A 17,907-nucleotide genomic window follows, 5' to 3' on the forward strand; every position below is an offset into this window, starting at 1 on the left:
TCGTCATAAATAATTGAAGTGTATTGTTCATGGTATATAAAATATTCAGCCAAAGCAGCTCCTGTATGAGGAGCGAGGTATTGTAATATAGCCGGAGAATCAGCCATTTCAATTACCATAATAGTGTAATCCATTGTTCCCCTTTCCTGTAAAACAATCACCACCTGAGCCACATAGGATGCTTTTTGACCAATAGCAACATAAACACATATTGCATTTTGCCCTTGTTGATTGAGAATCGTATCTGTGGGTATTGCTATTTTACCGGTTTTCCTGTCCTCAATAATTAATTCTCGCTGACCATGTCTTATAGGAATCATCGAATCAATAGCAATAAGTCCTGTTTGAAGGGGCTCATATCCGAATGTCTCGAAATAATACCCAAGGTGGGAAATTCAATTAACCGCATTCAGAAGCTGAAATTTCACCTCGACCATCAATAGGTTTAGCCAGAGCATTTATAACATAACCCAAAGAAGTCACTTAACGGGATCTGAGCAATTATTCATGTTGCTTATATAGAACTTCCCTCTTGTATCATCAAACCGTCACCCATGAATACAACACCAACATTATTTGATTCCAAATTCAGAAAAATGCCTATCATACCTTCTTCAAATTCTAATAATTCCCCCATCATTAATTCATCAAAACCATAAATACGAGCAATGCCATCGCCTACTTATAGTACAATATCGGTATTCAAAATCTTTACTTCTCTATTATATTGCTCAATACGTTCATGAATAATGTTACTAATTTCATCTGCTTGAATAGTTATCATGAGTATTTCTTAATTCTTTATTTTTGCTTGAAAGAAAAATCAGAATTAGAAAGACTAACCCTTTATTTCTTTCATTGTTCCAAACATGCCAATATTACTATTGATGGTACGTAAATGTAACTCGGTGTTCAAACAACTATTCAAAGTTGCTAGAGCTTTGTGTAAGGCTTGTTGGAAAACCCATTGTTGAACTTGATTAATAGCTTTTTGTTGTTCAAAATGAATGATGTGATTCCGCCGGAGCCCGCTCCATCGATAACCCGCTGGTGTACTGACCCGACACGGATGAAGACTAGGCCAATCACAAGAGCTCAAATTAAGAGATTTACGGACAACCTGGGAGTATTTATACAGGGGGTAATCAATCTCAACAGAGCTTGTCCACACTTGAAGATACAAAGCCTATTCTAAGCATCCAAGTGGTGGAAGCCGATACGGACCCGGGTGAAGGTTTTGGTACATTTTTGGAGTCCGGGAAGCATGAAATGGTTCCAATGCTTTATGGGTTCAATACATATGCCTAAGAGGTCATGGAATCAAGTTAAAGGAGCCTCAAATGCAATCAAAAAGGGCTTGTATGGACATCATCAACAATTTGGCCGAATTTGCTGTATTGCTTGCTGGCTTTACTGTATTTTACTGTATTAGCCTTTTCTTATTTTTCCAAGCATGGGCAACGTGTGGGACTTCATATTCAGTTTATTTGGCATCCTAAAAAACATCTAGAAGCTGATTTGAAGCTCAAAGAGGCCAAAGATTGATCAAAGTCAACTTGATCAAAAGGCTAGCATTTTTAGTTTCCTAATTTGTTTTTACTTTTTGTTTTAGGAAACTACCATTACTTTTTGCCTTTTATTTATTTATTTTCTGGACAAATAACTTTAGGAAGGTTTTTATTTTATTCTTTCCATTGTAAATTAATTAATTCCTAATTTAATATAAAGGAATTAATTAATCAAACTTAGATTAGGAAAGGAAGTATAGTTTCGGCCAACTAGGTTTCTTTATGTGTGTGGCCGGTTTTACCTAGGGTTTTTAGGCTTTATTTTGTTTCTTTCAAATCCTATTTAAAGGCTTATTTTTCAATAATAATACAACTTTGATTTGATTAAGAAAATATTTGTGAGATTAATTATCTCTTTGTTCTTTGAGAACACCTAAAACACCATTAGAGAATTGGTTGTTTTAGCTTGACTTATCAATAGGTTTTCCATCCCCTATTGTGGCGTCTACATTATACCAAGGTTTCTAACCACAGGTTGGTTAGGGGTTGAGGTCCAATCCACTAGAACTTGAACTTAATTAAGATCCGGGCTAATATAATACGGGTTTAGGAGCAGGTCGTCCTAGGTTCGTATCATTTGGTATCAGAGCTAAATTTTGTTCAGGTTTGATCTATCTTTATTTGCTTTATTTGTTTTTGTGTTATTCTGTAATTTTAGCATTAGGTTAAGGTTGCATCCATCCCATACACGTTCTGCATCTTTTAAAAAAAAAAAAAATTCATTCCTAGTTGAATTAGGTTTCCTAGTTTTATTGTATTTTTGTTTCCTAATTTGTTGGTTGTCTTTTGTCATTGTTCTTGATAATTTTGGTTTTTTGTTGATTTTCCTTTGCTGTTTTAGTCTTAAATATTTGCATTCATATATTTGAAAAAAAAAAAAAAAAAGAAGAAGTTTGTGGCAACATTTAAAAAAAAAAAAAAACAAACTGCACATTTTGTTTATTTGGAGGTCACGGGTTTGGTGTTTGTTTTGGAGTTGGAATTGAAATTTTGGTAACTATTCTTGCTACTGCAGTTGCTTGTGTTCTGTGAGTGAAAAAAAAAAAAAAAAAAAAAAAAAAAAAAAAACAAGAGGTAAAGCCGAATTAAAAAATATATATATTTCAGTTTGTTGGAGTTTGATTTGTTTGCTCGAAATTTGTTGGAGCTGCTGGTTTTTGATTATTTATTCAATATTTCTATATTTTTGGTCTCTTTGATTCTTGTTCGCATTTGAATTTCTTTTTCAGGAATTTTATTCTTGAACTCATAATCTACTACCATCTGGTGCAGTTTTCAAAAATTCCAACGTTTTCCCATTATTTTGTGTTTTCTTGTCTAGAAAGCTGAAAAATTAGGATTTGTTGGATTCTTTCGGTATTGCCTACTTTGATGTGAATCCACCCAAGACTGTTCGACCAACTACTCGCTGGGGTACTGACCCAATACAAATGAAGGTGGGACCGATCACTAGGGCCCAAGCCAAGAAGTTCAAGGACAATCTTGCTGTATTCATACAAGGAATAAGTCATAGTCAAGAGGGGTTGGCCATATCTAAATAACCAAGGCCTGTTTTACTCATACAAGCAATAGAAGCCGATACGGACCCGGGTGACGGTTTTGGTACATTTTTGGAGTCCGAGAAGCATGAAATGGTTCCAATGATTTATGGGTTCAATACATATACCTAAGAGGTCATGGAATCAAGTTAAAGCAGCCTCAAATGTAATCAAAAAGGGCTTGTATGGACAGCATCAACAATTTGGCCGAATTTGCTGTATTGCTTGCTGGCTTTACTGTATTTTACTGTATTAGCCTTTTCTTATTTTTCCAAGCATGGGCAACATTTGGGACTTCATATTCAGCTTATTTGGCATACTACAAAGCATCTAGAAGCTGATTTGGAGCTCAAAGAGGTCAAAGATTGGTCAAAGTCAAATTAGTCAAAAAAGCTAGTATTATAGTTTCCTAATTTTATTCTACTTTTTGTTTTAGGAAACTACCATCACTTTTTAGTTTTTATTTATTTATTTTCTGGACAAATAAGTTTAGAAAAGTTATTATTTTATTATTTTCATTGTAAATTAATTAATCCCTAATTCAGAATAAAGGAATTAATTAATCAAATTTAGTTTAGGAAACTTAGTTTAGGACATATTAGAATTCGGTCAAGTTTCCTAATTCCTATAGGAGTCCGGTTTTGAATTATTTTTTTAGGGTTTATTTTGTTTCTTTCAAGCCTATTTAAAGGCTTATTTTTCAATAATAATACAACTTTGATTTGATAAAGAAAATACTTGTGAGATTAATTATCTCTTTGTTATTTGAGAACACCTAAAACACCATTAGAGAATTGGTTGTTTTAACTTGACTTATCAATAGGTTTTCCATCCCCTATTGTGGCGTCTGCATTATACCAAGGTTTCTAACCATAGGTTGGTTAGGGGTTGAGGTCCATTCCATTAGAACTTGAACTTAATTGAGATCCGGGCTAATATAATACGGATTTAGGAGCAGGTCGTCCTAGGTTCGTATCATACTTTTTTGCTGCTGTTTTGTTGATAAGTTTAATTAAAACATACTAGTAATCTAATTGCTATTTTGTGGGTGTTTTAATTAGAACTTTGAGATAATTCATTGAGTGGAAAAAGGCAAGAGTGTGTGAACTTAAAAGAGGGTAAAAGCCGAAACTAGTGAGAAAACACGAGTGTCGAGACCTTGTTTGAGTGAAACATGTGAGGGAATGAATATTGTGAGGATTCATTTTATTTTTGTAGTATTTTACTAACATGGCAGATTCTAGAATAAGAAGAGGAGATCCACCTTTGAGGATCAATGAGGAAGAGTCCATAGCATTCCATGGCGATGCCCGAGCGACCAGGAGTGGAGACCAAGTGGACATGAAAGCTGTTTTGGAATCAATACAGTGGGTTAGTGCTCAAGTTGAGCATGTGAATCAAAGAGTGGGAAGACTAGAAGCCTCACAAGGAATGTCGAACACAAGAAATAGGCAAGAATTCCATGGAGGACGAGGCCGAGGACGAAGAGGTCGCAAGAGACCGAGAGAGGAATTTGATGAGGAGCCATTCGGTGGAGACTTTGAGGAAGGTATGGATGAAACTATTGCTGTCCAAGAGAGAGATGGCCGTGGAAGATATAGGAGGGAAGAAACAGATGACAATCTTAGCAGTATCATGATCAACATCCCACCATTCATGGGAAAAAGTGACCCCGAAGCATATTTGGAGTGGGAAGAAAAGATGGAGATGATATTTGACCGCCATAATTATTCAGAGGCTAAGAAGTTGAAATTGGCAGCAATGGAGTTTGGCCATTATGCACTCCAATGGTGGACCAATGAGCAAAACACCCGAAGGAGAGTGGTGATGACTTGATTACTACATGGCGACAAATGAAAGGAGCCATGCGGAAGCGATTCGTACCATCACACTATCATAGGTTGCTGCATCAAAGACTTCAATCTTTATGTCAAGGACATGGATCTGTGGAGGATTATTACAAGGAGATGGAGATGCTTATGAAGAGATTGAACTTGAATGAAGATAGGGAAGCAACCATGGCAAGGTTTCTTGGTGGTTTGAATCGTGAAATAGCCAATCGACTAGAATTGCAACAATATGTGGAATTGGAGGAGATGTTGCATGTGGCTATTAAATTAGAGCATCAATTCAAGAGGAGGGGTGTAAGATCATGGTTTGGAGGTGTTTCCAATAGTATAAGGTCCAATTCAAGTGGATGGAGGAACAATCCCATCTATGAAAGCAAGCTAAAGCCGAAAGTCAAAGAAGAAAGTTCAAAGTGGCCAAGGAAGGAGACGAGAACCAAATCTGTCCAAGCACCAAAGAATGAGGTAAAATTAGATCCTAAACCTTCTAGAACTCATGATGTTGTGTGTTTTAAGTGCCAGGGAGGAGGATACATTGATAGCCAATGCCCGAATAGAAGAATCATGGTGTTAAAGGGCAATGACGAGCTAGAATCGGAAAGTGAAGAAAGTGAGGATGAAGCCAAGCAAGAGGAGGAGGACTTGGAGGATGAACCCGAAACCTTGCAAGCATCCAATGCTGAATTAAACTTACTTTCTAGGAGAGTACTTGCTGCATACAAAGATGAGGATGAAATTTAAAGAGAGAACATCTTCCACACCCGATGTGAAATTTGAGGTAAGATTTGTAGTATGATTATTGATAATAGAAGTTGTACTAATGTAATAAGTAACCTTGTAGTTGATAAATTGGGCTTAAAAACAATAAAACATCCTGAACCATATAGATTACAATGGATTAATGATAGTGGTGAGATGAAAGTAAACAAACAAGCCAAAGTAAAATTTAGTATAGGTAGATATGAGGATGTAGTCTTATGTGATATTGTACCCATGATTGCTGGACATATACTATTAGGTAGACCATGGCAAATTGATAAAGATGCTACTAATTTTGGTCGAGAAAATAGCATTGTTTTCAGGTTTAAAAGGAAGAAGGTCAAGCTGGAACCATTATCTCCTAAAGAGGCTTACAAAGACCAATTACAAATGTAACAAAGGAGAGAAGCCGAAAAGCTCAAGGAAAAAGCAAGTATGGCACCAACGGCTTCACCATCCTTTCAAGAAGGTAAGAATGAGGTTGCTGATCAAGGTAAGGTTTCTAAGACTCATATTGAGTGGAAAGATCAAGGAAAAACTGAAAGAGAAGGGAAAGAAAGTGGCAAACCCGAGGGCTTGGAGAAGGAAGGGAAATTTGAAGGTTTGCGCCAATTCGAGAGAGAAAAAGAAAAAGAAAGAAAAGAAAGGTCAAGTAGCAACTTTTATTTGGGTTTAGGGGATATTAATAAGGTTATTGAGTGTAAGAAACCTTTGCTGGTCATGATTTATAAAGAAAATTATTTTAATGATCAAACTAACTTTGAAGAACTTGAATTGCCAAGTTCAATGATTTCTCTTTTGAAGGAATTTGGAGATGTCTTCCCAAATGAAATTCCAAGTGGACTACCATCCAATCAAAAGGGAAAAGGTGAGCTTGCTTTCCAAGGTAAGTCTTCTAATACTGAGGTTGTGTGGAAAAATTTTAATAAAACCAAGAGTGAGAAATTTGGTGCAAAAGCCGAGAGTGAGGAAGGTGAGATGGCCGTGAGTGAGAAAGGAAAAGGAAGACAAGAAAGGAAAAATATAAATTTTTATCTTAGCTTTGGTGATGTTAATAAAGTAATTATGAATGAGAAATCATTGCTGACCATGAATTTTCATGATACTTATTTAAAGATGTCTTTATTGCATAGAACTTTATCTGCATTGTTGAGAGCTTTACATAGTGGCAATTTGAAATTTTGGAAAATATTGTTTGCTAACTTTAAAAAGTGTAATTTTTACCATAATGAGCATGTATTTCTAGATTTTGTTGTAATAGTATTTGACCCAGGAGAATTGGTTTGGTTGCACTTACGAAAGGAAAGGTTTCCTAATCAAAGAAAGTCAAAGCTCATGCCGCCTATGGATGGACCTTTTCAAGTTTTGGAGCCGAATAACAAGAATGCCTATAAGCTTGATTTACCAAGTGAGTATAACATGAGTGCTGCATTTAATGTTACTGATTTCACTCCTTTTGCTGCAGGTGATGATCTTGATTTGAGGACAAATCATTTTCAAGAGGAAGGGAATGATGTGATTCCGCCGGAGCCCATTCCATCGATAACCCGCTGGGGTGCTGACCCGACACAGATGAAGACTAGGCCAATCACAAGAGCTCAAATTAAGAGATTTAAGGACAACCTGGGAGTATTTATACAGGGGGTAATAAATCTCAATAGAGCTTGTCCACACTTGAAGATACAAAGCCTATTCTAAGCATCCAAGTGGTGGAAGCCGATACGGACCCGGGTGACGGTTTTGGTACATTTTTGGAGTCCGGGAAGCATGAAATGGTTCCAATGCTTTATGGGTTCAATACATATGCCTAAGAGGTCATGGAATCAAGTTAAAGAAGCCTTAAATGTAATCAAAAAGGGCTTGTACGGACAGCATCAACAATTTGGCCGAATTTGTTGTATTGCTTGCTGGCTTTACTGTATTTTACTGTATTAGCCTTTTCTTATTTTTCCAGGCATGGGCAACGTGTGGGACGTCATATTCAGCTTATTTGGCATCCTAAAAAGAATCTAGAAGCTGATTTGAAGCTCAAAGAGGTCAAAGATTGATCAAAGTCAACTTGATCAAAAGGCTAGCATTTTTAGTTTCCTAATTTGTTTTTACTTTTTGTTTTAGGAAACTACCATTACTTTTTGCCTTTTATTTATTTATTTTCTGGACAAATAACTTTAGGAAGGTTTTTATTTTATTCTTTCCATTGTAAATTAATTAATTCCTAATTTAATATAAAGGAATTAATTAATCAAACTTAGATTAGGAAAGGAAGTATAGTTTCGGCCAACTAGGTTTCTTTATGTGTGTGGCCGGTTTTACCTAGGGTTTTTAGGGTTTATTTTGTCTCTTTCAAATCCTATTTAAAGGCTTATTTTTCAATATGAATACAACTTTGATTTGATTGAGAAAATACTTGTGAGATTAATTATCTCTTTGTTCTTTGAGAACACCTAAAACACCATTAGAGAATTGGTTGTTTTAGCTTGACTTATCAATAGGTTTTCCATCCCCTATTGTGGCGTCTACATTATACCAAGGTTTCTAACCACAGGTTGGTTAGGGGTTGAGGTCCATTCCATTAGAACTTGAACTTAATTGAGATCCGGGCTAATATAAAATAGGTTTGGGAGCAGGTCGTCCTACGTTCCTATCATTTAGTATCAGAACTAAATTTTGTTCAGGTTTGATCTATCTTTATTTGCTTTATTTGTTTTTGTGTTATTCTGCAATTTTAGCATTAGGTTAAGGTTGCATCCATCCCATACACGTTCTGCATTTTAAAAAAAAAAAAAAAAAGTCATTCCTAGTTGAATTAGGTTTCCTAGTTTTATCGTATTTTTGTTTCCTAATTTGTTGGTTGTCTTTTATCATTGTTCTTGATAATTTTGATTTTTGTTGATTTTCCTTTGCTGTTTTAGTCTTAAATATTTGCATTCATATATTCAAACAAAAAAAAAAACAAAAAGAAGTTTACGGCAACATTTAAAAAAAAAAAAAAAACTGCACATTTTGTTTATTTGGAGGTTACGGGTTTGGTGTTTGTTTTGGAGTTGGAATTGCAATTTTGGTAATTATTCTTGCTACTGCAGTTGTTTATGTTCTGTGAGTAAAAAAAAAAAAAAAGAAGGTAAAGCCGAATGAAAAAAAAAAAATATTTCGGTTTGTTGGAGTTTGATTTGTTTGCTAGAATCTTGTTGGAGCTGCTGGTTTTTTTATTATTTATTCAATATTTGAGTTGCTGGAGAATTATTTTTGCTGCTGGATATTTGGATTTTGGGTGCTTAAATTATTTGGATTAAAATTAGATAAAGGAATTGATACAAAACTTGAATTACAAGAACAACAACCAACACTTTTCTATAATTTTGTTCTCTTCGATTCTTGTTCGTATTTGAATTTCTTTTTCTATAATTTTGTTCTTGAACTCATAATCTATTACCATCCGGTCCAGTTCTTCAAAATTCCAAAATTTTCTAATTAATTTGCTTCATTTTGTCTAGAAAAACCGAAAATAGGTATTTTCAATCCATTCGGTATTTGTTTATTTTTGCTTACTATTTTGTTGATAAGTTTAATTAAAACATACTAGTGATCTAATTGCTGTTTTATGGGTGTTTTAATTAGAACTTTGAGATAATTCATTGAGTGGAAAAAGGCAAGAGTGTGTGAGCTTAAAAGAGGGTAAAAGCCGAAACTAGTGTGCAAACACGAGTGTCGAGACCTTGTTTGAGTGAAACACATGAGGGAGTGAATATTGTGAGGATTTATTTTATTTTTGCAGTATTTTACTAACATGGCAGATTCTAGAATAAGAAGAGGAGATCCACCCTTGAGGATCAATGAGGAAGAGTCCGTAGCGTTCCATGGCGATGCCCGAGCTACTGAGAGTGAAGACCAAGTGGACATGAGGGCTGTTTTGGAGTCAATACAGCGGGTTAGTGCTCAAGTTGAGCATGTGAATCAAAGAGTGGGAAGACTAGAAGCCTCACAAGGAAGGCCGAATACAAGAAATAGGCAAGAATTCCATGGAGGACGAGGCCGAGGACGAGGAGGTCGCGAGAGACCGAGAGAGGAATTTGATGAGGAGCCATTCGACGGAGACTTTGAGGAAGGTATGGACGAAACTTTTGCTGTCCAAGATACAGCTGGCCATGGGAGATATAGGAGGGAAGATACAGATGATGATTTGGGAAATATCAAGGTTAACATCCCACCTTTTATGGGTAAAAGTGATCCCGAAGCATATTTGGAATGGGAAGAAAAGATGGAGATGATATTTGACCGCCATAATTATTCAGAGGCTAAGAAGGTGAAATTGGCAGCAATGGAGTTTGGCCATTATGCACTCCAATGGTGGACCAATGAGCAAAACACCCAAAGGAGAGTTGGTGATGACTTGATTACTACATGGCGACAACTGAAAGGAGCCATGCGGAAGCGATTCGTACCATCACACTATCATAGGTTGCTGCATCAAAGACTTCAATCTTTATCTCAAGGACATGGATCCGTGGAGGATTATTACAAGGAGATGGAGATGCTTATGAAGAGATTGAACTTGAATGAAGATAAGGAAGCAACCATGGCAAGGTTTCTTGGTGGTTTGAATCGTGAAATAGCCAATCGACTAGAATTGCAACAATATGTGGAATTGGAGGAGATGTTGCAAGTGGCTATTAAATTAGAGCATCAATTCAAGAGGAGGGGTGTAAGATCATGGTTTGGAGGTGTTTCCAGCAGTGGAAGGTCCAATTCTAGTGGCTGGAGGAACAATCCCATCTATGAAAGCAAGCCAAAGCCGAAAGTCAAAGAAGAAAGTTCAAAGTGGCCAAGGAAGGAGACTAGAACCAAATCTGTCCAAGCACCAAAGAACGAGGTAAAATTAGATCCTAAACCTTCTAGAACTCATGATGTTGTGTGTTTTAAGTGTCAGGGAGGAGGACACATCGCTAGCCAATGCCCGAATAGAAGAATCATGGTGTTAAAGGGCAATGACGAGCTAGAATCGGAAAGTGAAGAAAGTGAGGATGAAGCCAAGCAAGAGGAGGAGGACTTGGAGGATGAACCCGAAACCTTGCAAGCATCCAATGCTGAATTAATCTTGCTTTCTAGGAGAGTACTTACTGCATACAAAGATGAGGATGAAATTCAAAGAGAGAACATCTTCCACACCCGATGTGAAATTCAAGGTAAGATTTGTAGCATGATTATTGAATGCATGGATCGCTGTTGTGGCCTTATAGAGACCCCAATGCACCACCTGTGCGTCGTCTCCAACCTGACCTGGTGGGGCTACCCGCTAAGTTTAAGAATATCAATAAGTGGAGTAAAAGAAGCTTACAAGGATTTCCCTAGTAACGAGCACCCTCGGTTTTCGAATTGTAGTCTGAAGAAGCGTCCTCAGTGGCGGACCAAGCTCAAGTCCCTTGGAAGGGGGCACCGGAGAGGGTGAGAGCCCTATTGTGCCCGGACCCTGTCATGCCACGAGGCACTATCAGCGAGTTGGGTTGTGTGGGAATTCAGCCCATATCAGGTGGTAAATTCCATCCAAAGCTAAATGTTAGCAAGAGACCTATAGCAAACAAGTACTGCGAGGGAAAGATGAAAAGGACTTTGAAAAGAAAGTCAAAGAGTGCTTGAAATCATCGGGAGGGAAGCGGATGGGGGCCGACGATGTGCCTCAGTCAGATACGGAACGGTGAAAGCCGGTCTACCAATGGACTCAAGGCACAGACTGATGTGGATTACGATGGTGGCCCAAGCTCGGGCTATACATATGCTGATGGAGACATTGTTGCTGCGATCGTGGTTGGCAGCAAGCACTGTCGTGGTGTGCTTCGGCACCTGCGCGCTTTTGGCGCTGACCTATGGGCTCCCCATTTGGCCCGTCTTGAAACACAGACCAAGGAGTCTGACATGTGGCATGTGTGCAAGTCAATAGGCCAGTAAACCCATAAAGCACAAGGAAGCTGAATGGCGGGATCCCCATGCTAGTTGCACCACTGATCGACCTTGATCTTCTGAGAAGGGTTCGAGTGAGAGCATGTCTGTTGGGACCCAAAAGATGGTGAACTATCCCTAAGTGGGCGAAGCCAGAAGAAACTTTGGTGGAGGTCTGCAGCAATACTAACGTGCAAATCGTTCGTCTGACTTAGGTATAAAGGCGAAAGACTAATCAAATCGTCTAGTAGCTGGTTCCCTCCGAAGTTTCCCTTAGGATAGCTAGAGCCCGCAGATGAGTTCTATCAGGTAAAGCCAATGATTAGAGGCATCAAAGGTGCAATGCCCTCGACCTATTCTCAAACTTTAAATAGGTAGGATGGAGCAGATGCTCCATTGAGCCGCACTACAGAATCAAGGGCTCCAAGTGGACCATTTTTGGTAAGCAAAACTGGCGATGTGGGATGAACTTGAAGCTGGGTTACAGTGCCCAACTATGCACTAATGTAGAACCCATAAGTGTGTTGGTCGATTACGATAGCAAGACGATGGTCATGGAAATCGAAATCTACTTAGGAGTGTGTAACAACTCACTTGCCGAATCAACTAGCCCTGAAAATGGATGGTGCTGAAGTGCACTAGGCCCCGATGAGTAGGAGGGCACGGCGGTCGCTGTAAAACCTAGGGTGCGAGCCCGAGTGGAGTCGCCTTCGATGAAAATCTTGGTGGTAGTAGTAAATATTCAAATGAGAACTTTGAAGGCCAAAGAGGGGAAAGATTCCATGTGAACGGCACTTGCACATGGGTTAGTCTATCCTAAGAAATGGGGGAAGCCCGTCTGATAGCGTGATCAGCTTGAATTTCGAAAGGGAATCGGGTTAACATTCCTGAACTCGGACATGGTGATTGATGGCAACATTAAGGAGTCCAAAGACATCAGTGGGGGCCTTGGGAAGAGTTATCTTTTCTATTTAATAGCCTACCCACCCTGGAAATGACTTAGCCGTAGGTAGGGTCTAGCGGCTGGAAGAGCACTGCACGTCGAGTGGTGTCCAGTGCGCCCCCGGAGGCCCTTGAAACTCCAGAGGACCGAGCGCCTACCATGCCCGATCATATTCATAACCGCATTAGGTCTCCAAAGTGAACAGCCTCTGGCCAATGGAATAATGAAGGCAAGGGAAGTTGGCAAAATGGATCCGTAAAAGGATTGGCTCTGAGGGCTGGGCATAGGGGTCCTAGTCCCGAACCCATCGACTATCGGTGGACTACTCAAGTTGCTCCAGCGGCGGGAGTGGTTTACCGCATGCCGATCGGGGGACAGAATGGGATAAGGTCCCTTTGGGGGCCCTTCCCCAGGCATCGAACAGTCGACTCAGAACTGGTACAGACAAGGGTAATCCGACTGTTTAATTAAAACAAAGCATTGCAATGGTCCATGCGGATGCTCACACAATGTGATTTCCGCCTAGTGCTCTGAATGTCAAAGCAAAGAAATTCAACCAAGCACGGGTAAATGGTGGGTGTAACTATGACTCTCTTAAGGTAGCTAAATGCCTCATCATCGAATTAGTGATGCGCATGAATGGATTAACAAGATTCCCACTGTCCCTGTATACTATCTAAGGAGACCACAGCCAAGGGAACTAGCTTGGCAGAATTAGCAGGGAAAGAAGACCCGTTGAGCTTGACTCTAGTCTAACTTTGTGAAATGACTTGAGAGGTATAGTATAAGTGGGAGCCGGAAACAGCGAAAGTGAAATACCACTACTTTTAACGTTATTTTACTTATTCCATGAATCAGAAGCGGGGCACTGCCCCTCTTTTTGGACCCAAGGCCTATCTTGGCTGGCCGATCCGGGCGAAAAACATTGTCAAGTGAGGAGTTTGGCTAGGGTGACACATATGTTAAAAGATAATGCAGGAGTCCTAAGATAAGCTCAAAGAGAATAGAAATCTCATGTGGAACAAAAAGGTAAAAGCTAGTTTGATTATGATTTCTAGTACGAATACGAAGCATGAAAGCGTGGCCTATCGATCCTTTAGACTTTGGAATTTGAAGCTAGGGGTGTCAGAAAAGTTACCACAGGAATAACTGGCTTATGGCAGCCAAGCGTTCATAGCGACGTTGCTTTTTGATCTTTCGATGTTGGCTCTTCCTATCATTATGAAGCAGAATTCACTAAGTGTTGGATTGTTTACCCACCAATAGGGAACATGGGCTGGGCTTAGACCGTCGTGAGATAGGTTAGGTTTACCCTACTGATGATAGTGTCACAATAGTAATTCAATCTAGTACGAGAGGAACTGTGAATTCGCACAATTAGCAATCGCGCTTGGTTGAAAAGCCAGTGGTGCGAAACCACCGTGTGCTAGATTATGACTGAACACTCTAAGTCAGAATCCTAGCTAGAAGCAATGTATGTGCTCACTACCCGTTTGCCAACCAATAGTAAGGGCCTTGTGATACGAACCTAGGACGACCTGCTCCTAAACCCGTATTATATTAGCTCGGATCTTTAATTAAGTTCAAGTTCTAATGGAATGGACCTCAACCCCTAACCAGCCTGTGGTTAGAAACCTTGGTATAATGTAGACGCCACAATAGGGGATGGAAAACCTATTGATAAGTCAAGCTAAAACAACCAATTCTCTAATAGTGTTTTAGGTGTTCTCAAAGAACAAAGAGTTAATTAATCTCACAAGTATTTTCTTAATCAAATCAAAGTTTTTTCTTATTGAAAAATAAGCCTTTAAATAGGCTACAAAGCCACGAAATAAAACCCTAAAAACAAAAGAAAACCAGCCACCACACATAAAGAAACCTAGTTGGCTGAAACTATACTTCCTTTCCTAATCTAAGTTTGATTAATTAATTCCTTTATATTAAATTAGGAATTAATTAATTTACAATGGAAAGAATAAAATAAAAACCTTGAAAGAATAAAATAAAAACCTTCCTAAAGTTATTTTTCCAGAAAATAAGTAAATAAAAACCAAAAAGTAATGGTAGTTTCCTAAAACAAAAAGTAAAAACAAAGTAGGAAACTAAAAATGCTAGCCTTTTTGATCAAGTTGACTTTGATCAATCTTTGACCTCTTTGAGCTTCAAATCAGCTTCTAGATGCTTTGTAGGATGCCAAATAAGCTGAATATGAAGTCCCACACGTTGCCCATGCTTGGAAAAATAAGAAAAGGCTAAAACAGTAAAATACAGTAAAGCCAGCAAGCAATACAGCAAATTCGGCCAAATTGTTGATGCTGTCCGTACAAGCCCTTTTTGATTGCATTTGAGGCTGCTTTAACTTGATTCCATGACCTCTTAGGCATATGTATTGAACCCATAAATCATTGGAACCATTTCATGCTTCCCGGACTCCAAAAATGTACCAAAACCGTCACCCGGGTCTGTATCGGCTTCCACCACTTGGATGCTTCGAATAGGCTTTGTATCTTCAAGTATGGACAAGCTCTGTTGAGATTGATTACCCTCTGTATAAATACTCCCAGGTTGCCCTTAAATCTCTTAATTTGAGCTCTTGTGATTGGCCTAGTCTTCATCCGTGTCGAGTCAGCACCCCAGCGGGTTATCGGTGGAGCGGGCTCGGGCGGAATCACATCATTCCTTGGCCCTCAAAGGCACGTGTCGTTAGCCAAGCCTGTGCGGTAGACGTACCATGTGGGCCGCCTTGAAGTTCAATTCCTACCGTGTGGGCCGCGTTGCCTGTACGTCCAATCATAATTTTTTTCTTTTTGGGTTTTTTAATTAGTTCTTTTGTTGTTCATTAACAAATAAACACTGAAAATATTTCTTAAAAATGTGAAGGAAAAATACTAAAGTGGTTGTTTAATATTTTTGTTTTTCAAGTCAAGTTTATTTGCTAATACATTTGCAAGTCTCTTTTTTTTTTTTTTTTTAAACAAAAGAAAACAGACGACGCATTACCTTAAAAATGCATTGCCTTTTTGATGTGTTATTTTTTATTTTTTATGATTGTTCATCTTCAAATAAACACTTAAAATATTACTTAAAATGTTAAGAAAAATTAATAAGCTGGTTATATTGCTTAAATATTTTCATTGCTTATTTGAAGTTGAAAAAACAAATGCAATTTAAGAGATTTGCAAGTTTAAACAGAAAATCAATTGTACTTCGAAAAAAATTATTTAAAGAAAAAAGAAAAAAAGAACAGACGATGCGAAAAGAAGATATTGCATCACCTGTTCTCTTAAAAATAGAGAACAGGTGACGCTAAACGAAGTAGTTTCGTTGCCTGTTCCTTTTTTTTTAAATAAAAATAAAAATATAATTTAAGAGATTTGTAAGTTTACACAGAAAATAAAGTATACATAAAAAACAAATAATCGAACAACCACCTCAGTTATATTGCTTAAATATTTTCACTGCTTATTTGAAGTTGAAAAAAATCATTTTTAAAGAAAAAAAAAAAAAACAAGCGACACTAAAAGAAATAACTGCATCACCTATTCATTTAAAAAAAGAAACGAAAATACAATTTAATAGATTTGTAAGTTTAAATAGAAAATAATCTGTACTTGGAAAAAAATTATTTAATGAAAAAAGAAAAACAAAGAGGCGATGTGAAAAGAAGTTGTTGCATCGCCTGTTCCTTTAAAAAACAAAGAACAGGTGACGCTAAACGAAGTAATTGCGTCACCTGTTCCCTTTTAAAAAAAATTAAAAATACAATTTAAGATATTTGCAAGTTTAAACAGAAAATAAATTATACATGAAAAATAAAATAATTGAACAACCATCTCAGTTATATTGCTTAAATATTTTCAGAAATTATTTGAAGTTGAAAAAAAAATACTGTTTAAAGAAAAAAAAAATAAAACAAAGAACAAGCAATGCTTAAAGAAGTAATTGCATTGCTTGTTCCTTTTTTAAAAAATAAAAAACGAAAATATAATTTAAGAGATCTACAAGTTTAAACAAAAAAAAAACTGTACTTGGAAAAAAAATTTATTTAAAGAAAAAAGAAAACAAAAAGGCAACGCTAAAAGAAGTTATTACGTTGCTTGTTTCATTTAAAAAAAAAAAAGAAAAGAACAGGCAACGTTAAGCCAAGTAACTGCATCGCATGTTCCCTAATTTAATAAAATAAAATAAAATAAAATACAATTTAAGAGATCTGAAAGCTTAAACAAAAAATAAACTATATTTGGAAAAAAATTATTTAAAGAAAAAAAAAATAGGTGACACTAAAAGAAATTATTGCAACGCCTGTTCCCTTAAAAACAAAGAACAGACGACAAAAAAAAAAAATACAATTTATGAATAAGCAAGTTTAAACAGAAAATAAACTGTACTTGGAAAAAAAATATTTAAAGAAAAAAAAAAGAACAGGTAATGCTTAAAAAAGTCATTGCATCGCCAATTTCCATAAAAAACAAAGAACAGGCGACGCTAAACGAAGTAATTGCATCACCGGTTCCTTTTTAATCAAAAAAAAAAAGAAAATATAATTTAAGAGGTTTATAATTTTAAATAGAGAATAAATTGTACTTGGAAAAAACTTATTTAGAGAAAAAAGAAAAAAATAGGCGACACTAAGAAGTTATTATGTCACCTATTCCCTTAAAAACAAATAATAGGCAACGCTAAACGAAGTACTTGCATCATCTGTTTGCTTTTTTTAAATACAAAAATATAATTTAAGAGACCTTCAAGTTTTAGAGGATGCTTAATATACAAATAGGCAACCCTTTTTTAAATAAAGAAATAAGCAACTCAGTTTCCAATAGCGTCGCCTTTTCTTCTTTCTCTTTTTCCATCATTTTTTAATTTATTTTTCTTGATATTTGATAATTTTTATAGATATTTCTATATTTTGAGCCCTCGATATTTTTATCGTTACTAAAATTTTTAACGTTGTCACACAATGGTACACACATGATATAGATGTAGATCAACATATGTTTTGCATTTTAATGCCTTAAATTATTTACATACATAAGCGTAGCAAAATAATTAATTTATGCATTTAATTTATTTGTGTTTTAATTTAAATTAATAATTTTTTAAATTAAAATAAAGTTTGAGAACTTTGATTGCTTTAAAATTGAAAAGCATTAAGCGACGCTTTTAACATCAAATACATAGCCTATTGTCTTAATTTTTGGAATTTTATTTAATTTTATATTTTATTCATATGCATATAAATATTAAATGAATTAATTAGTAATAAGAAGCAAAATAATTAATATATGCATTTAATTTAATTGTGTTTAAATTTTAAA

The 17,907-nt window shown here is 36.7% G+C and overlaps 1 non-coding gene across 1 annotated transcript; it reads left to right on the forward strand.

The window, feature by feature from the left end:
• Positions 1 to 10,980: 10,980 nt before the first annotated feature.
• LOC132803629 (28S ribosomal RNA) lies at positions 10,981 to 14,221 on the forward strand. Its single transcript, XR_009638850.1, has one exon. It is a non-coding gene; the product is annotated as a 28S ribosomal RNA (ribosomal RNA).
• The last annotated feature ends 3,686 nt before the right edge of the window (positions 14,222 to 17,907 follow it).

This window comes from Ziziphus jujuba, chromosome 4, assembly GCF_031755915.1.
Source record: "Ziziphus jujuba cultivar Dongzao chromosome 4, ASM3175591v1".
Classification (NCBI taxonomy): Eukaryota; Viridiplantae; Streptophyta; class Magnoliopsida; order Rosales; family Rhamnaceae; genus Ziziphus; species Ziziphus jujuba.